The sequence below is a fragment of the Erpetoichthys calabaricus genome, chromosome 11 (genome assembly GCF_900747795.2).
Source record: "Erpetoichthys calabaricus chromosome 11, fErpCal1.3, whole genome shotgun sequence".
NCBI lineage: Eukaryota > Metazoa > Chordata > Cladistia > Polypteriformes > Polypteridae > Erpetoichthys > Erpetoichthys calabaricus.
In genome coordinates this window covers 86376655-86398394 of record NC_041404.2, presented here as the reverse complement: position 1 = coordinate 86398394, position 21740 = coordinate 86376655, and the positions used below count along the sequence as shown (strand labels likewise).

At 40.2% G+C, this 21740-nt stretch overlaps 1 protein-coding gene across 1 annotated transcript in view; it reads left to right on the top strand.

Moving 5' to 3' along the window:
- The first annotated feature begins 8713 nt into the window (after positions 1–8713).
- LOC114660678 (uncharacterized) overlaps positions 8714–21740 on the top strand; it is a 157849-nt gene continuing 144822 nt past the window's right edge. Inside the window, exon 1 of the mRNA XM_051934012.1 lies at positions 8714–9285. The gene's annotated coding sequence lies outside the window, so the exon portion shown is untranslated. The remainder of the gene's footprint in view (positions 9286–21740) is intronic.

Sequence of the window (21740 nt, the reverse complement as noted above, 5' to 3'; positions counted from 1 at the left end):
TACCAAATTTCGTGAAGATGGGGCCATAAATAAGAAAGTTTAACACGGCAGACATTGTCGACCGTTACATGTAGAATTTCGAAATGAAACCTGCTTAACTTTTGTAAGTAAGCTGTAAGGAATGAGCCTGCCAAATTTCAGCCTTCTACCTACACAGGAAGTTGGAGAATTAGTGATGAGTCAGTGAGGGCTTTGCCTTTTATTAGTATAGATAAATGTTCACAGCTGTGCCATGGCACATAGAACAGAGTAACCACACTCGCTCTGTGATATTTTAGAGATGACAGTTAACATGTGAATACAAATATTTGAACAGGTAGGGAAAATGAGGTGCCATCAGAGACACGAAGCAGCATCAAGGCAACATTGCTACTTGCAAATATATATGAATATTAATACTGCTCAAAAAAATTAAAGGAACACTTTTTAATCAAGAGTACAGCATCAAGTCAATGAAACCTCTGGGATATTGATCTGGTCAGTTAAGTAGCAGAAGGGGTTGTTAATCATTTTCAGCACTTTGGTGTTAATGAAATTAACATCAGGTGCACTAGAGGGGCAACAATGAGATGACCCCAAAACAGGAATGGTTTAACAGGTGGAGGCCACTGACATTTTTCTCTCCATCTTTTCTGACTGTTCTTTCACTAGTATTGCATTTGGCTACGGTCAGTGTCACTATTCGTAGCATGAGGCGATACCTGGACCCTACAGAGGTTGCACAAGTAGTCCAACTTCTCCAGCATGGCACATCAATATGTGCCATTGGCAGAAGGTTTGCTGTGTCTCCCAGCAGAGTCTCAAGGGCATGGAGGAGATTCCAAGAGACAGGCAGTTACTCTAGGAGAGCTGGACAGGGCTGTAGAAGGTCCTTAACCCATCAGCAGGACCAGTATTTGCTCCTTTAGGCAAGGAGGAACAGGATGAGCACTGCCAGATCCCTACAAAATGACCTCCAGCAGGCCACTGCCGTGAACGCTGCCAGGTTGCACCTCAGAATGTCCAGGAGCTAAGTGATGCCCTGGTCCAGATCTGGGAGGAGATCCCCAGGACACTATCCGTCGTCTCATTAGGAGCATGCACCTAGGTTGTCAGGCATGCATACAAGCATGTGGGGGCCATACAAACTACTGAGTACGATTTTGAGTTGCTGAAATTAGATTTTGGCAAAATGAACAAGCCTGCCACATCATTTTTTCACTTTTATTTTTGGGGTGTCTTTGAATTCAGCCCTCTGTAGGTTGATTATTTTCATTTCCATCAAACAATGTAGCATCCTTTTGTTCCTAACACATTACCCAGTCCATATCAGTATAGATATCCAGCAGGATATTTTTCCCCGTTGTGATCCAATATGTTTTCAAAGAGTTCTTTTTTTTTTTTTTTTTTTAGTAGTTTATATAGTACCCTATAAGTAGTGCCTTTCAAAAAAAGCTTAAACTCTGGCTAAATTCCTAATGTTCTCACTTGCAGTATCCTTTTTGTCCAGATAAAATTTTTTACTTAAACCTTACTTGCTAGTGTTGCTATTTAAATAAATAAAATGTAAACTACAAATTGTGTAGCAACCCAGTACAAAGTGAAATCTACCTCTTGTGTAAGTATTCAGGCTTCTCACCATAACATTTGACAGAGACATCTTGTGCTACCTAAACTACTTTATGACTTGGCATTATGCCATTTTGATTGTATTTCTTTATTTACTTAGCGTTTTCCTATTATTTGCTCTGTCAAGTGACTTTGATATGACTTTTGAAGGCCACATTTTAGACTATTCTCCAACTTTACAAAGTCTGTGATGCTTTGTGAATCTTTACATCTCATTTCTGGAGCCCATGTGAGCTGGAATTTCCACCACAGCTTTAGAGCAAAGTGTTTGCTTCTTAGCAAACTGGTTTGCTGCAGCTTCTTATTTACTCTCTCTATCAAATCAAGTTCCTGGCAAAATTAAGAATATCTACTATATATATTTATATATATTTAATCCTAAGCCTAAAAGTGTAATGGTGAAATTTTTATGTCACGTTTTAAATTGGGCTTATTTTAAAATCCACATATATACTATATGTTTGGTATTCTTTTTAGAATTTATCGAACTTTAATGTGATGTTGTTAGATTTTCAGATTCTTCAAATTATAAACTAAAAAATATCAAGAACTCTCGTCTCGCGAGACAGGACTTTGTGCCAAGAGATTTAACCACGCATGGGGCCAGAAATAAAAGACCGAGTAGGACAGCCGCTGTACAGGCTTTTAAATGTTCGAAGTGTCGCACAAGAGGCAGATCACGTGGCACGGCAGCAGCAGCAATCCAGCAGCTGATCGAGCAAAGAGGAGGTAAAAACAAAACTATTTGTTTCCCATTGTATCACCATTTATGAGGGGGTTTCGGAGGAGCGACCACGTCACCTTGGGGTGTGTTCAGCCTCCCTCTTCACACCATGAGCGAAGCTAGGGGTGGGGGAAACCCCCTAGTTTCCACTGTAATATTTCAACATAGGGAATGTTTTGCAAGGATCATGGATAGTTATCGGATATTTGCCGTTCAGAGTACTTTGAATTGAGGTATGATAGTTATTTTGTAATCTATTTGACCACTGTTTTTCCCTTATGTGCCATGTAAAAAATTTCATAGATGCAAATGTTCGACTTCATCCTGCCCTTCCTTCCTTAACACTTTTTTATCACATCAACCCTTGACTATGTTAAATGATGCACTCTTTCAAGATAAGATGTCCTTTATTTTGTTGCTGACTTTGGAGAATGCAGTGGGGTGCAGCCCCTGCCATATTTATATCATGGAGCCAGCATTGCTCACTGGGATAGTTGATCGGGTTTTAAAAATGAGAAACACAAATGTGCATTTCCTTTAATTTCCTGTGTAGCTGGAATATTCTAGGCAAGCACATACATGAATTGGAAGGCCTATAGGTGTGCCTGCCTTCAAAAAGTGACCTTGTTTTAAAATGACAAAGTAGTTCCATTTGATATGAAACACTTCGCCTGATAATTACTGATAATCACACCCACACCGCCCTTGAAGCCTTTTGGAGAACAATGAGTTGTGCTGTCAACTCCATGTTTCACTGGGATCAATGCCACCTTTTTGTCTGTAATGAGAAAACTAGTTGCCAGAGTTAGCACAGTGCTCCTTGTCACGGTCTTGCTTACTACCTTAAATCATGAATGTTGTTATAAAGTACATAATTGCTCCATTAATAAACCGGCTGGTTACAGTATTTTTACCTCAGATGACATCAGTAAAATTTTAATTATTTTTTTTCTAATCTTTAAAAAATAAATCTAAAACTTTTTGAAAAGTAAGCAAAGATTCCCCCACTAGGACCTCTGTTAAATATATGACATCGCAAGGCAAGGTATTAGCATCGTTCACTGTTCAGGTCTTACTCTGGAAGAACTTCTAATAATCTTAGTCGAGACAGGTGTGTACAAATTATAGTGCCTTGAAAGTGTATTCAACCTCCAAAGCTATTTTCACATTATATTGTCTTGCATTCTAAATGTATGATATATTAAAGTATAAATTTTCACAGCTGATCTTTCAAATGGGGTACATCCTGCCAAGTCAAAAGACATAAGTAAGACAAGGATAGCTCACCTGCTGTCAGTTAATTTTTGAGGATAACCACCCCCTCTGTCCCTGAGCACCTGTAGTCCGGTGGGATTTTTCCACAAAAGACAAAACAGCATTCAAATTAGATATGGGTACAAAGACACTGAACATGCTTCAGTAACGTGAAACGTAAGTGGAAAACTTCTGAAACTATAGCCACAATGTATTGATCAGAACAGCTCTTGAACCTTAACCTCTTTGACAAGTGCCATTCTTGCTCAATGACTATGTGATGCCATTTATCACTCCGATTGAGCTGCAGAAGTCAGTGACTGTGATTGGAGTGGATGTTCACAAGAGCCATTGCACAAAAAGAGCCTTCGTGGATCCTTTTAGTGAAAATGAAACAGCCATAGCTGAAAAAAATATGTGCTTCCTGTAAAGAATTTGAAAGATATCACTTGAAGTATACGGCAAAGATGTGGCAGATAACTTGTGGTCTGATGAGACTTAAGTGGAACTGTTTGGCCAGAAGACAATGCAATGTGTGTGGTGTAAATCTTGACACTGCAAATCAGCCAGGTGAAATCATCACCAGTGTAGAATGTGCTGGTGGGCAGCACCATTGAATTGAAGTGCTTTTTAGCAGCAGAGACTGGAATTTGGGTCAGGATTGATGGGAAGATGACTGCTACATAATACAAATGGATCTGGAGGAAAACCTACTAACCTCTGCCAGGGAGATTTAACCGAGTAGGATGCTTGTTTTTCAAAACAACAGTGACCCAAAGCACATTGGCAGAGCATCAGTGGACCAACTTAAAATTAATTATTTATAATTTTCTTTCCCTTTTTAATGTAGTGAGAAGTCAAGCAAAATGACACCTTTTATTGGCTAACTAAAAAGATTACAATATGCAAGCTTTCGAGGCAACTCAAGCCCCTTCATCAGGCAAGATGATTACATCTTGAGTTGCCTCGAAAGCTTACATATTGTAATCTTTTTTAGTTAGTCAATAAAAGGTGTCATTTTGCTTGACTTCTCATTACATTCATAATGGCTAACACAGTACAACACCCTTTCCTTTTTTAATAACGCTATGAAACTAATCAAAATCCCAGGTGACCATATTCGTTTTTGTGGAAAAAAGGTTGGGGATGAACATTTTGTCAAGACATTTTGTAAGTGAGTTACATTCTCCAGTCATATGTGCAAAGCATAGTGTATCTTGTTGACCCTACGTTCACTACAGTAATTAAAAGGTCCCATTCCCACTTTTGCCTCAGAGCATGTTGGGTGCACTTTTTGAAACAAGTCCTTTCACAAATAGTTAATTGTGCCTATATATACTTTATTGAAATGGAGGTTATGATTGTGCACTTCTTGGTATCTTTAGGAGGCTTCATCAAAAGTTCAGTCCATTTAATGCAGATATTGGACTCTGCTAAAGATTCTCCTGTCTGTTCTCCTTCTGGATATGAAAGTGCAACTAAGACTTATACAACTTGAGAAGCTACAGAATGCATCCTGTGTTTGCAGATGACGTCAATGTTGGCTTTGTCAGACTATAATCTCTGGTGCACACTAGAACAGTTTGCAAATGAGTGGCTTCTTCAGTGAAGTTAAGGATTGAGCAGCTGCCCCAAGTGCAACAGTTCAAGTACTTGGTGGTGGTGTTCATTTGTGAGTAAAAGGTGATTGAGAGATTAACTAACAAATCAGTATACTGTACTTACAGTATTTTCAGAGACATACGAGAGCAAAGCGTTGAAGAGAGACGCAAGTTCATGGATGAAGCTGTTGATTTACCATTTAGTCTACATCCCCATCCTCCCCTTTGGGAATGAATTCTGATTAGTGACTAAAAGAATGAGATTGTGTGTACAAACAGTCAAAATAAGGTTCACATGTGGGGATGCTAGACTAACTCTTTAAGACCGAGTGAGGTATTTGGAAATATTGGAGGACCCTGTCATTGCTTCTCCAGATTAAGACTGGATATGTGGTTAGACCTTCTGGAGGTGTACAAAGCACAGTCCACTGTAAGAAGACCCTTTGGAACACGCAAAACCTGCTAGAGGAATTAAATAACAACTGGCTTGATGGCGTCAGGGATTTCCCCCAGGAAGAATTACTAACAATATTGTTATTTAGCTGATTACATTTAGGACAAATGTGAATGGAATGGAATGAAAGTGAAGGTGAAGTGTCCCCTTGGGTTTTCCACCTGGCACTCTAGTTCTCCTTCCGCATCTTAGACACAGCAGGTTAGTTATTAGTGACTCACAGCTGCCAGAGTATACAGTAAACAAGTACATGGGTGTACCAGGCAGTAGACTCGTAACCCATCCAGGATGATAAGAAATACTTTTAACTATCACAACCCTGAATTTGGCTCAAGCAGGTTCAGTAACGGATGAGTAGAAAAATCAAAGTTGTAAGTAATCCTAAAGTGTATGTATGGCTCCTCTTCAACTTGCTTGCACATTTCTAGTTGCTGCTTGTCTTTTCTTGGCAGGTTTAGATAGCATGTCAGTTATTGGGATGTTTTGGACTTTGATGAGTCTGAGCATTTAAATTTTAAATTAAAAATGCTACGAGGAATATTTAGGAATCATGTATGTATAATTCAACAAAAAGCGAAATTGCTGGTTAATGAGAACGATGCGTTTGCACATCAGAACATATATCTGGCTGGTTATGAACCTGTGACTCTGTGGCCTCAAATCTAACTCAACAGCTACAAGGTTACAGTGCTAGGCGCCTAGCTGTGTTGACTTCCTGTGCGCATATCAGAAGCAAACATGCAGAAATGTCACATCTTACAGCGGATCGAGCTTGAGGAGGAAAGCAGCTACAGGTGCAGCAACACAGGGTGTAGAGATTTTCAAGTGCATGTGCAACTCTCAGCCTTTAAAGTGTGTGAGTTCTTTCAGCGGCACAGAGATCAGTGATGCATTCTCAAGGTGATGGAGTAAATGCTTCAAATTCTGGCCTTGTGAGTTTTTTGTGTGAAGTCTGCACTTTCACCCTGTGTCCATATTTAGTTGCTTTATGTACTTGAATGTCAAGAATGTGTAGGTTTATTTTTTTTTTTTGCAACTGTAAATTGACCCAGTTTGTGCATGGATTTGGTTTGTACTTTGCACCAAATGATTTTACAAACTGGATGGAAGTGGGTTCAATTGAATGGATGAATGGGTTTGTAAAATAATTTAGTGATGAGCAAATGGGATGTTAATCACTCCCCCCTGCTCTCATGACTAAAAAATAATTAAAATGAAAAAAAGCAGTTTAAAGAAATGCATCTGAATCTGTATCTCTCGGGGTACTATTAAGTGGTTCCTACTGCTGCTGCTTAGCTCGAGTTCTGGCTTTGAATCTGAGATCATGCTGTGCCTGTATGGATTTTGCATGTTCTCCTTAAGTATCAAAGATGGCTACTCTGAGAGCGTGTGCTAGTGTGGTTTGTGATGGACTGGCATTTAGAACAGGGCTGATTTGTCCTTCATTATTAAGATAGGCACTGGATCTGTGCAACCCAAACTAGTTAGAAAATGAATGATTGAGGTGTACCACTCAGTACATACTGTACCTCCTGCAGTTCAGAATAGGTAATCCACCTAAAGCTATGCATGTTTGCACCTGGTCAGTACTTGGAAAAGCTTGGGTTACTGCTGGAAGAGGTGTTGGTGAGGCAAGTGTGATTACCCTGTGGAGTGTTTGTGGATCCCAGGGCAGCGATGGGGACACTGTGTCAAAAAAAATTATGCTGTCCATCGGATGAAATGTAAAACTCTGGTCCTGACTCTCTTTAGAAAAGAGTAGGGTGTCCCCCAAAACCCTAGCTAAATTGCCCATCCTGTCTTTAGCTATCTCTTTCACTCCTTCACCGTCTAACAGCTAATGTGTGGCAGAGTGATGATCTGGTACCATCCATTTTGATGCTGCACGTCAAGTGTTTTTGTTTTTTTTTCTTTATTTTGCCTTATACAATTTCTTGCATTAGGAATTTGTTAGTTTTCACATACCCCTTGGGGTCAGAGCACAGGGTCAGCCATTGGACAGCACCCCTGGAGCTATTGGAGATTAAGGGCCTTGCTCAAGGGTCCAACAGAGCAGGATCCTTAGCCTCAGTGCCACCATTCTGCATGTGGCTCCCCATTGTCTCTGTAAAGCGCTTTGAGTTGTTAGAAAAATGCTATATAAATGTACACTTTTTTTTAAGTGACAGAAAAACCATGTTAAAATTGGCACAAACTTGGTTTCATTCAGGCAGAGCACCACACATTAAGACTGCATGATTTAGGTTACTAGGCAGTTTCATAGATAACAGTAAATTGGGAGCATTTCAATCTTGACTTGATATTGCTGTAGAACAGGAATTTTAATGCACTACATTCAGCTGAATGTCCCGCCCTCCTTAAAACCGTTCTTATAAAAAACTCTGTAAAACACCCACATTCTCAAAATAAATATTATTAAAGGGCGGCACGGTGGCGCAGTGGGCCCTCCCTGCGTGGAGTTTGCATGTTCTCCCCGTGTGTGCGTGGGTTTCCTCCCACAGTCCAAAGACATGCAGGTTAGGTGCATTGGCGATTCTAAATTGTCCCTAGTGTGTGCTTGGTGCACTGCCCGGGGTTTGCTTCCTGCCTTGCTGGGATTGACTCCAGCAGACCCCTGTGACACTGCAGTTAGGATATTGCAGGTTGGATGATGGAATATTATTAAAGTATGGCAACATACATTATTAACAAGCATAACATTTTCAAAACCACTTAATCTACTTAAGGGTCATGAAAGTGACAGTCTACTACTGGGATCACTCAAATACCGGGCTAATGCATCAACCTCACCAGTACTCAAATTTAACGTAACAGAAGGAGAACACGCAAAGCTCCCACAGATCATAACTGAGTTACTTTCGCAGTTCGATTAGTTCTCCCCCAAACTGTACTGCATTTGGAATCTGAATCTGTATTGATAGGAAAATCAACGTAATACGTTCTTTTATTTCAACCAGCCTAAATAAATAAATGGCAATATCGTGTCGTAATGTGCGCTGCGGAGGCGTGTGCCTAAGCGTGTGCATTGCCTGTGGCCGCACACCGGCAATGAGAACACGTTGCTTTTACTTTCACTTTCGGTATGACAAGCCCGTCCCCGCACTCTGAGCTCCTCGGCGAGTCACTCGCCTTCTTTCAGGTTTACTCTCCGACTCCTTAAATTAAATGCATTCTCGTTATTTCCAAGTGACATCTAGCCGCACGTTTACAAATAAACCCTCCAGGCGCCCGTCTGCACTTTAAGAGACGCGACTCTCGCCAGGCAAGAAGTGCGCTGTACCTCCGACATTAGAGAAAACGGATTTCTAGAGGAATGGCCCGCTGACCGTTTTATTAAGCTCCCAGTGTCCTGTTAGCGCGCCAGCGGGATTGTGCGTAAGCCGCCAAAGGTCAGTGTCTGTGGCGCACGACAGCCACCCGGGGAATATCCACGCTCTATGCTTATAGCCGGGACACCAACTCTCGCCGAGCTCCTACGCACGCTTTTCATCACATAGTAGACCGTGCCTGGTACATTCTCAAAGAGGGTGTGGAAAGGAAAACGAAAAAGGAATTGCGAAGAGTCTAATAGCGGGTAATTCATTTCAGAGAAGGACCCACTGCTCACGGCGACATGGAAGAGGTCGACAATTTCATGTAAACAAGTAAGTTGTTATGTTTGGTTACAGTTCTGTATTTTGCACTGTCTCAGCAGCTTCCACGAAAACGTAAGCAAAGGTACGTCGATTTATTAGACCAGTCAGAATAAATATTGAGTGAAAAGTACGCAAAGGATCGCCGGGTGTGGGGTGGGAGCCCCACTGTGGTTCGCAGCTCGGTTAAGATTGCGCGTGTTCTTCGTGCTCCCCGGTTTTGTGCAGCTTCTCCGTGTACAGTAGGCTCATCTAGACTCTAACCTCTGCCTTTCAAGTGATGTAATCTTGGTGGCTACGCGATATGAGAAATGCAATATATGATCAAAACCTGAGGATAAGGTCTTTGGTTTGGTGTTGTTGGTTGAATGCGATCGAGACCAGGAGTTGGACCGGTGCTGGGCTTAGGGTTGGGTACTACCACACCACTGAAGCGGCTCTGGGTGATCACTCACAGGGAAAACAATGTTTTGGTTAATGGATGGATGGATGGATTAATAAAGTGAAAGCAAAAATTGCTGGGAGAGTATGTCTGTCTGTCTTTATGTTATGCCTTCGCCATCTATTTGTGTGATGACTTTACTAGCAGTCTTTCGTTTTACTTTCATGTATGTATTAACCGTCTGCACATCTCTAAGACCTGCATATTAGATTATAGGTCAAAAACAAAACAACCCTGGTACACAATGGGTGAATGTCATATGTGCACAGCAGTGGACTGCCCATGCACCTTCTTGTCAGGGCAGAAGAAAGATAGATAGATAGATAGATAGATAGATAGATAGATAGATAGATAGATAGATAGATAGATATCACGTCTGCATTAAGGAGTCAGGTGAAAGACTTTGTTTCTTGCCTGCAATGTAACATTAGCAGCCTCACAGTAAGGAGACCAGGGTTTGCATCCTGGGTCCTCCCAGAGTGGAGTTTGCATGTTCTCCCCATGTCTGTGTGGGTTTCCTCAGGGTGCTCAAGTTTCCTCCCACTGTCAGAAGACATGCAGCTTATGTGGATTGGCAATGCTAAATTGGCCCAAGTGTGTGTTTGGGATGTATGTGTGTGTGTGTGTGTGTGTGTGTGTGTGTGTGTGTTTGTCCTGGGATGGACTGGCTCCAGCACCCCCTGCCATCCTGTTCAGGACTAAGCGGGTTAGAAAATGACTGACTGACTTAAGCAGCGAAACCAAGGAAATGATTATTGATTTTAGTCACATCAAAGAGCCTCTATGTCCAGTCACTATTCAGGGTGTGGATTTGGATGTGGTGTACTACTACAAGTACTTAGGGATCCACATCAGTGACTGGATGAACTGGTCTTGTAACATAGAGGAACTATACAAGAAAGGACAGAGCAGAATCTTTCATCTTATGAGACTGCATTCCTTTAAAGTGGGTAATGACATCCTTCACATATTCTACATCTCTTTGTTGGCCAGTGTGATCTTCTATGTTGTGCTAAAATAGTAACATCACTTCAAGAGAGACCCATTGAATCAACAAGCCATTTAAAAGGACAGGCTCTGTTATGGGACACACTCTGGACCCCCTGCAGGTACTAGTGAAGAGAAAGAAAACAAAACTGAGTGCCATTATTAACAATGTTGTACATCCTCTCAATGATAAATTATCATTGAGTACTTTCATCTAACAAATTACACTGGTCAACAAGCATTTTGCTACTGGGATTCTTTTACCTGTACTTTAACAAATTTCACTTGCTGACTCCAAATCTGAAAACTGTTTTTGTCCAGCACGTCCCGTTTTTTTGTTATAATGTTCCAGGTCTTGGACAACTAGGGTGACTGGACAGTAAAGGCGCTGCATTTCAGCATTTAAGAAATAAGTTTGGTCTCAAGAAAGTGAAGCCAAAATTAAGGAAGGTGTTTTTGTTGGCCCTGAAATCCGTGAACTGATGTTTGACGATAAGTTCAAAAAGAAACTGAAGCCAACTGAATCAGCACCCTCATTTGTGCAGGTTGTCCAGAATTTTCTTGACAAGCACTGAGCAGAGAATTATACTGAGCTTGTGGAGAATATGGTAAAAGTATATTAGCTTACGGGAGCCAGAATGTCACTGAAGACGCATTTTTTACATTCTCATCTCGACTTTTTTCCACCAAATCTAAGCGATGTCAGAGATGAGCATGGGGAAAGATTTCATCAAAATACAAAGGTGATGGAAAACTGATATCGGGGAAAATTCACTCCGAGCATGATGGGTGACTACTGTTGGTTCTTGCAAAGAGAGACAGATGTGCAGTACAAACGCAAAAGCGAGTGCCCCCAACATTTTTGGGCACGCTGACCTCACTTTTATATTGAGGTAAATTGACATAAATATACTTTAATGTGTCTCTGGTATCGTCTTCTGGTTTGTTTTCAGAATAAACACATCAAAACAACTTTGGTGGGACACAGTCCAAACTCCAGATATCGTGTTGATATATTGATATTCAAAAGTGTCAAAACGTCAATGATGTGTATTTCAAAAACCTGATGTGCTAGCTTAATTCTGATTTCACATATGAAATCAGTGTAAAAAACTTAATAATGAGATGCTCTGAAGTTCCCAGAAGCAAAAAAAGATATATTTTTTTGTAGACCAGTGTTATTCAGCAGAAGTGTCAAGAAACTGTGGCTGCTGGTGGTTCCTTCATACCAATGGTAAAACACTCTTACAATGCCTTACTGCACCTATCCTTTTTATCTTTTGCCAACTCAGAAATTTTTCTTTCTTTCTAGTAAATCTGGTGTGTATGGGGGGGGGGGGGGGGGGGGGTGGTTGTTGTAGATCAATCAATCGATCTTTTAATCAATCCAGCTAACCCTTGATGAGCAGGGACCACAGCTTACCAAGCTCTCCAGACCTTGCAAACACAGAACTGCTTGCTGCCTTTTGACATGCCATGTGTGAGAGATGGTGAGACCAAAATGGCAGATTCATGTCTAGGTTGGCGGTATTCCACTCTAACCCTTTAGAAACTGGACAGGTGTTCTTTATTTTACCAAAACTTGTATCCCCTGCCCCTCGTAAATAGCACATTCGTCCATTTCCTTAACCCCACTTGTTTTAAATCAGGTTTTTGCGGACTTTCACAATTTACTACAATTACCATTTTACCACAATTGTGTGGAGCCTGGGTTGGTTGACATTCATCCCACATCTGTACTTTTTATTTTCTTCATAAAATACGATCCAAAACTTCAGATGGTGAACTAAACCATATTATACAATATATGATCTACATGGAGCCGTTTGTAGTCCTCAGTTTTCTAATCTGTAAAGATGACATTACACTACATGGCTTCTAGTCGAAAAATGATGTCAAACTTGATGATGGCAGTTGTTGGTATTGTCACCTAAGGATGTCAGATTACATGACAAGAAAGTGCAGGGCATGTTCAATTTGATCACTCTTTGATGACTTTCCTGCATAGTTTTACATAGTTTTAATGTGATGCCTGACAGAGCTGGTGCTGTACAAATTCGTTCCAGGTTTGATGAGTTTAGTCAGACAGTTGGTCCTTTTGCTTTTTTCACATTCTGCTGTTGTATGGAAAACATGAATCATCAAACAGATGACTCTCTTTTGTTTGTAAAGTCCAAAACCCCCATGTTCCCTATTTACTAGCAGTTGCATTGCAACATCACATACACAGAGCTGGCCACTATGACTTAATGCTAAATCAAACACTTTTGATTTTGTAGGGATAAGTTTCTGGTATGTCAAACTAAATGAATAGTGGCCACAGGAGCACACCATGATTTCCCTTGCTTTGCTAAGATTATGTAAATGAAGTCTGCAACTGAAAATCACTGGAAAAATCTTTATCTAGCCCTAAAACAGGTCTTTCCTGTTCGGAACACTTCTGTGTTTTCCTAGTGGTTGCGTATGTTTTTGTGTAAAGTTGTTACACGGGTAGTGTACTCCATTTTTCTTTAACAGGTGCATTCTGTCATACCCTTCAGGGTGATAATAACTTTTTTCTTCCAATAACTGAAAAGAGAAACGCAAACCTGATAATTCATTAGAATGTGTCTGGGCGCATGAATGTGCAAGGTGATTAACTAACCCTAACTTTGGATCCAACTTTGCATCCAATATTGCTTCCCACAGCAGTTTTATTGATGGGTTGAGTTCAAAGTGGATGGCAGTTAGTTTACCTGTATTATTATTTAGCTGAGAATCACAAGTATTACCACACAACAGATCAATTATGTAAAAAATCTAGTTGTTTACATTTTGGATTACACCATACTAGTAATAAGAGAACACTGTGGAGTTCACTTTGCTGTGAATTTGGTGCAATTGCAGAAATATTCAGGAACTACACTGAAAATCTATTAGTCAGTGGGGAAGGAGGAACTGAACTAGTTTTGAATGGATTGTAATGGTGCAATGGTCTTTTAATTGTACCTGAGAGCTAAGGAAGCGTCTACCAACTATGCTGGCTCAATTTTTTTGGCCAAAAAGAATGACCTGTGAGGCAGCTGTAATAGTACATAGTTGGTAGACGATGTGTCCAAACATTTGCATGCCACTGTATGTATGTGTATATCTATATACAGTATATATCTATATCTGTCTCTTTTTATATATAGGCTTGCGCCTCTTGAGGTATTCCACTGTAGATTTTGAGGGGTTTCGGATCATTATCTAGTTGTAGGATTCATGATCTTTTTAACTTCATCTTTTTTTTACAGATGGTATGATGTTTGCTTCCAGAATTTGCTGATATTTATTTGAATCCATTCTTCTTCCCTGTACCAATGACATGTTCCCTGTGCCACTGGCTGCAACACAAGCCTAAAGCATGATCGATCTACCCCTATGCCTAATAGTTGCAGAGGTGTTTTTTCCCTGGAATTCTGCACCCTTTTTTCTCCAAAAATACCTTTGCACATTGTGGACAAAAAGTTCTACAGTGATCCCTCGCTATATCGCGCTTCGCCTTTCGCGGCTTCACTCTATCGCGGATTTTATATGTAAGCATATTTAAATATATATCACGGATTTTTTGCTGGTTCGCGGATTTCTGAGGACAATGGGTCGTTTAATTTCTGGTACATGCTTCCTCAGTTGGTTTGCCCAGTTGATTTCATACAAGGGACGCTATTGGCAGATGGCTGAGAAGCTACCCAACGTACTTTTCTCTCTCTCTTGCGCTGACTTTCTCTGATCCTGACGTAGGGGGTGTGAGCAGGGGGGCTGTTCGCACACCTAGACGATACGGACGCTCGTCTAAAAATGCTGAAAGATTATCTTCACGTTGCTATCTTCTGTGCAGCTGCTTCCTGAAGTGACATGCTGCATGGTGCTTCGCATACTTAAAAGCTCGAAGGGCACGTATTGATTTTTGACTGTTTGTTTTTCTCTGTCTCTCTCTCTCTCTCTCTCCCTGCTCCTGACGGAGGGGGTGTGAGCTGCCGCCTTCAACAGCTTTGTGCCGCGGTGCTTCGCATACTTAAAAGCCAAACAGCCCTATTGATTTGTTTGCTTTCCTCTGTCTTTCTGACAGACTCTGCTCCTGATGCGCACTCCTTTGAAGAGGAAGATATGTTTGCATTCTTTAAATTGTGAGACAGAACTGTCATCTCTGTCTTGTCATGGAGCACAGTTTAAACTTTTGAAAAAGAGACAAATGTTTGTTTGCAGTGTTTGAATAACGTTCCTGTCTCTCTACAACCTCCTGTGTTTCTGCGCAAATCTGTGACCCAAGCATGACAATATAAAAATAACCATATAAACATATGGTTTCTACTTCGCGGATTTTCTTATTTCGCGGGTGGCTGTGGAACACAACCCCCGCGATGGAGGAGGGATTACTGTATTTTGACTTCCTCAGTCCACAGGACTTGTTTCCTAAATGCACCAGGCTTGTTTAGATGTTCTTCTGCTGCCTTTACCATGAAGGTCATATTTGTTCAGGTGTCGCTGCACAGTAGAACAGTGCACCACCACTCCAGAGTCTGCTAAATCTCCCTGAAGGTCTTTTGCAGTCAGAAAGGGGTTTTTATTTGCCTTTCTAGCAATCCAACAAGCAGTTCTTTCAGAAAGTTTTCTTTGTCTTCCAGACCTCAACTTGACCTCCACTGTTCCTGTTAACTGAAAATGTTTTTCTATCTTCTTGTAGCCTTCTCCTGCTTTTTGAGCAGCAATTATTTTATTTTTCAGAGTGCTACGCAGTTACTTAGAGGAGCCCATGGCTGTTGATTGTTGGGACAAGGTTTAAGGAGTCAGAGAATTTCTACAGTTTTGCAACCCAGGAGTTTCCTAACGATAACTGTGAACACATCATAGTCCTAACGAGCTAATTAAGGTCTGAGACCTTGGAAACAGTTATCTAAGAAGTCATATATCTTGGGGTGCCCAAATATTTGCATGGTGCTCCTTTCCTTTTTTCACTGTACAAATGTGCAAAACAAAAACAATACACCAATCTTGTATAAAATGCTGAAAAGAAATGTGTCATCCTTAACTTTGTATTTTGGTGATCAGTTAGTCTACTACTAACTTACCTATTCACAATAACAGACATTTTAAGCACGGGTGCCCAGAGTTTTGCATGCCACTGTATATACAGTAAGTTTATATATATATATATATATATATATATATATATATATATATATATATATATGGAAGAGAAGGTCTGTGATACGGTTTGCATATTTGCAGCTGGAGATCCACGAAGGGAGAAAAAAGAATCACGTATCATAAAATAGTTTTTTATTCCTGAGCTTTCAACCCCTATCAGGGGTCTTCATCAGAGGATAATGCTTAGACTTACAAGAATTAAAGGCACCCACCCCCCACTGAATGTGTTGCTATATATTGCCTTTGATTCTTGTAAGTCTAAGCATTATCCTCTGATGAAGACCCCTGATAGGGGTTGAAAGCTCAGGAATAAAAAACTATTTTATGATACGTGATTCTTTTTTCTCCCTTTGTGGATCTCCAGCTGCAAATATATATATATATATATATATATATATATATATATATATATATATATATATATATATATATATATATATATATATACAGTACTGTGCAAAAGTTTTAGGCAGGTGTGAAAAAATGCTGTAAACAAAGAATGCTTTCAAAAATGGAAGTGTTAATCATTTATTTTCATCAATCAACAAAATGCAGTGAATGAACAAAAGATAAATCTAAATCAAATCAGTATTTGGTGTGACCACCCTTTGCCTTCAAAACAGCATCAATTCTTCTAGGTACACTTGCACAGTTTTTGAAGGAACTCGGCTGGTAGGTTGTTCCAAACATCTTGGAGAACTAACCACAGATCTGTTGTGGATGTAGGCTTCTTCACATCCTTCTGTCTCTTCATGTAATCCCAGACACACTCGATGATGTTGAGATCAGGGCTCTGTGGGGCCATACCATCACTTCCAGGACTTCTTGTTCTTCTTTCCGCTGAAGATAGTTCTTAATGACTTTGGCTGTATGTTTGGGGTCGTCGTCGTGCTGCAGAATAAATTTGGGGCCAATCATACGCCTCCCTGATGGTATTACATGATGGATAAGTATCTGCCTGTATTTCTCAGCATTGAGAACACTATTAATCCTGACCAAATCTCCAACTCCATTTGGACTGTTATTATACTGCTCTCCAGCCCTTCGATGAACAAACTGCCTTCTGCTACAGCCAAATATTTCAAATTTTGACTCATCAGTCCAGAGCACCTGCTGCCATTTTTCTGCACCCCAATTCCTATGTTTTTGTGCATACTTGAGTTGCTTGGCCTTGTTTCCACATCAGAGGTATAGCTTTTTGGCTGCAACTGTTCCATGAAGACCACTTCTGGCCAGACTTCTCCGGACAGTAGATGGGTGTACCTGGGTCCCACTGGTTTCTGCCAGTTCTGAGCTGATGGCACTGCTGGACATCTTCCGATTTCGAAGGGTAATAAGCTTGATGTGTCTTTCATCTGCTGACAAGTTTCCTTGGCTGACCACTGTGTCTACGATCCTCAACGTTGCCCGTTTCTTTGTGCTTCTTCAAAAGAGCTTGAACAGCACATCTTGGAACCCCAGTCTGCATTGAAATCTTTGTCTGGCAGAGACCTTGCCGATGCAGCATAACTACCTTGTGTCTTGTTGCTGTGCTCAATATTGCCATGACATGAAACTGTCTTCCACAACCTCACCTTGGTAGCAGAGTTTGGCTGTTCCTCACCCAGTTTTAATCCTCCTACACAGCTGTTTCTGTTTCAGTTAATGACTGTGTTTCAACCTACGTGTGACATTGATAATTATTAGCACCTGTTTGGTATAATTGGTTGATCGTACACCTGACTATAATCCTACAAAATCCCTGACTTTGTGCAAGTGTACCTATAAGAATTGATGCTGGTTTGAAGGCAAAAGGTAGTAACACCAAATATTGATTTGATTTAGATTTTTCTTTTGTTTGCTCACTTTGCATTTTGTAAATTGATAACAATAAACAATCATTATTTATATTTCTGAAAGCATTCTTTGTTTACAGCATTTTTTTCACACCTGCCTAAAACTTTTGCACAGTACTGGGGTCATTGCACTCAAAGAGTTACAATCTTTGGAGCATATATTGGCCTAGCTGCAAAATGGCGGTGGCATGTTCCCTTGTTTGATGTTTTTTCCAGGGTCTATATGTGCAGATGTTTCACACAGTTTTTCTTATTGTTAAGGTTCAGGCTCCTTTAAAGCTTGTTTTGACCTGTAGCTGCACCCTGTGGTTAATTATGCATGCATTCGTTGGCCATACGAAATTAGCCATTTAATGCTGCAGCGAGTTTATGAATGAGCGCATAGGTTGGGTGGGAGCATGCACTGATGAACCAGAGAGCACAGGGATTTTTTCCTCAAATGAAGATACTGTAGTTTTTTTTTGTTTTTTTTTAAATGCATGCGGATTGGGTAGCGTGCAGTAAAATTTGAAGTGGAGTACACATGGGAAAGGTGCTCTATAAATAAAATGTTTCATTATTATTACTTACAGTACGCATGTGTGAGAAAGTTTTGTGCGTGGCTGCTACAGCTCTTAGATGTCATGCTGACTTCATCATGGGTGTGTTGAGAAAAAAAATGTTAATCTAAACCTGACAGAACAGTGAATTTTCAGGAGAATATCTGATGAACAAAGTCACCAGTAGGGGTGGGCGGTATGACCAACATTCTATATCACGGTATTTTTCTAAATTATCCCGGTTTCACGGTATTAGACGGTATTTTTTTCCCCATGCATGAGTGAATGTTAACCACATTTTCCACTGCAATTACTGCAGTAGACTGGCTAAGAATAACCTATTCCACTGTTATGAGAATTGTACATTGTGCAAAAAAACATTTTAATGTGCACACAAGTATTAATACAGGTTTGCATGGCCCCATAAAGTGATAGTTTTCAAGGGGGTGACACTAATGAAGAGAAGGAATCACATTGCATGACAGTTGCAGTTTTATTGAACAAATTTTGCAAAAACTTAAACTATGATTTTGACAACATATTTTCAACCATCCAAAGAGGCATTTAGACTTAGTAAAATATCCAGAGGTGCTTGTCAAAACTTGTATTGCACTGAACATGTCTTAGAAAAGTAATAAATAGTAAATATTTTTTGTGAACCAACTACACTTTGTTAATGTTAACTATCTCTGTCCACTGACACATTAAAGTGACTTTGTCAACAACTTTACCATCAATAAACTGCATAATATTTAAACTAATAAATAATAACAATAAAATAAATAATAGTATTATTACTGATAGCTGCACTATTACTTCAAGACTTCAAGCCCAGGTGCATTACACAGTATTCACCAAATTAAAATAAAATAAAATAAAACAAGTACAACTTTGTGATGACATCCTTACCAACTGTACCATCATTTAGGCAAACTGCATTAATATGGACCTGGCTTCAAGCTAAGCTATATACATAAATAAAATAACTGCAACTTGCATTTACTGTATAATGCTATTTGTGGTATAGCCCTACGGAAGTGCATTAGGGCCACTGTGAAGAAAAAAAAAATACAGTAAAGAGGGAACAAAAAAAAAAACAAACTACCAGTATATGTCAAGAATAAAGTCGACATGCTGACTTTATTCTCGACATTTCCACTTTAATTTTGACGCTTATGTCAAAATTAAAGACAACATTTCCACACCATTTTCATAGTTTACTTCATAATTAAAGTAGAATGTCATAAACTAAACTTCATCCTAAAATCAATGTTTAATTTACTTGATTTTCTCAAACCCCGTCATAAGTTAATGCAGCACATTAAATGCTTTGTGTTGTGTTCCCCGACCCAGTTGTTAATCACTATGCTTCTTAAACTGACTTCCTATGCACTAAGAGGAGGCAGCAATCACCGCACAGAATCCATTCATTTCATGGTATTCCTGCTCTCTAAAAATTTAGAATGCTAAGATAAATACTTGATATCATTTTCATGATGAAATGCATTAAAGCAGGTATTAAACAAGCACGGTAGTGAGGCGGTAGTGCTGCTCCCTGGCAGTAAGGGGTCCCCAGGTGTACGTTCAGTGTAGAGACCTTTATGGCAGGTGTGACGAGGCTCCAAAAAACTGGATGTATGAATGGGTATCGCACAGGTTTAACTTAAATATTGTGTAAATGTTGGGTTTGTGATCTGGTGGTCGGAGACACGAACACAGAATTCAATGCATGTTCCTCTGAGCGGGCTTTCTTTATTGCACGCGTGCTGTCTCTATCTGACGTACTAAAACCCCAGTTCCTATCCGTCCTTTTTCTTTCTCCACATAACCAATCACCACACGATAAATGTCTTTGTGAAATTAAAACTAGTTATAAACTTAGCCCACGGAATGTTCAGAACTTTAAAAATATTTTCGTTATACATTTTTAATCATGCCATCCATTCAGAGTTGCGCCCATCTCTGAACGAGTCGCCAGCACATCGAAGGATGAATACAAGCAAAACATACGCTAGCAGGGTCAATATAGCACAACAAAACCCACATCCTACATGACTTTGAAAGGAAACTGAAGCGCCGAGTAAACCCACCAGAAAAACATGCAAATGCAAGGCAGGCATGCCGCCGTGCCCCCATATGATTAATGCATGCTTTAATGCATTTCACCATGAAAATTATATTAAGTATTTATTTTAGCATTCTAAATGTTCAGAGAGAAGGAAGATCATGAAGTGAATGTATTCCATGCGGCAATCGCTGCCGGCGCCTCCTCTTAGTGCAAGAAGAAGTCAGTTTAAGAATCACTTAACACAAAGCATTTAATGTGCTATATAACTTATGACGGGGTTTGAAAACATGTCGTCACACTATTACACAGTACCCAGGTACATTACACTGTATTGAAAACAAATAAAACAAGTACAACTTGGCTTGCAGTATTATCCAGTAGTATAGAAACAGTATTTACACATCTGACCTTTTAAAATTAAAGTATCTCCAGGCTCTCTGTCCATTTTCACCATGCAGCATTCCTATGCTACCGCCCACTATTTAGTGGTGTAGCAGTGAAAAAGAGCCCTAGTGCAACAAATCTGTGTTTGCCGGTGTAGCAGTGAAAAAGAGCCCTAGTGCAACAAATCTGTGTTTTGCGGTGTAGCAGTGAAAAAGGTCCCCACTTGAACAGTTTTCCGTTGCGCCACGTTCCGAACGTCGTTTAGGCAATTTAAACCAGTGTTGCAGTATAAGAAAAATCCATATCATAAAAAAAATAAAAAAGGTTTTCGGTATAAACCGGTATACCACCCAGCACTAGTCACCAGCGAACATTGCATATTCTTTGCAAAAAATTATTTGGTGAATTCTGTTAATCAACATTACATCATACATCCCATTCATAAAAGCAGGTTGAGTAGGAAGCAGATTGACTGAAAATGGGTGAAAGTCAATCCACTCTTCTTTTCTTCTTCTTCTTTCGGCAGCTCCCGTTAGAGGTTGCCACAGCGGATCATCTTCTTCCATATCTTTCTGTCCTCTGCATCTTGTTCTGTTACACCCACGACCTGCATGTCCTTTCTCACCACATCCATAAACCTTTGCTTAGGCCTTCCTCTTTTCCTCTTCCCTAGAAGCTCTATCCTTAGCATCCTTCTCCCAATATATCCAGCATCTCTCCTCTGCACATGTCCAGACCAACTCAATCTCGCCTCTCTGACTTTGTCTCCCAACCGTCTAACCTGAGCTGACCCTCTAATATACTCATTTCTAATTCTGTCCATCCTCGTCACACCCAATGCAAATCTTAGCATCTTTAACTCTGCTACCTCCAGCTCTGTCTTCTGCTTTCTGGTCAGTGCCACCGTCTCCCACCCATATAACATATCTGGTCTCACTACCGTCCTGTAGACCTTCCCTTTCACTCTTGGCATGAAACCATACTGCTGCTCACTAATCATCACCTCACTTCTTAACCTAGCTTCCACTACTCTTTCCCATAAC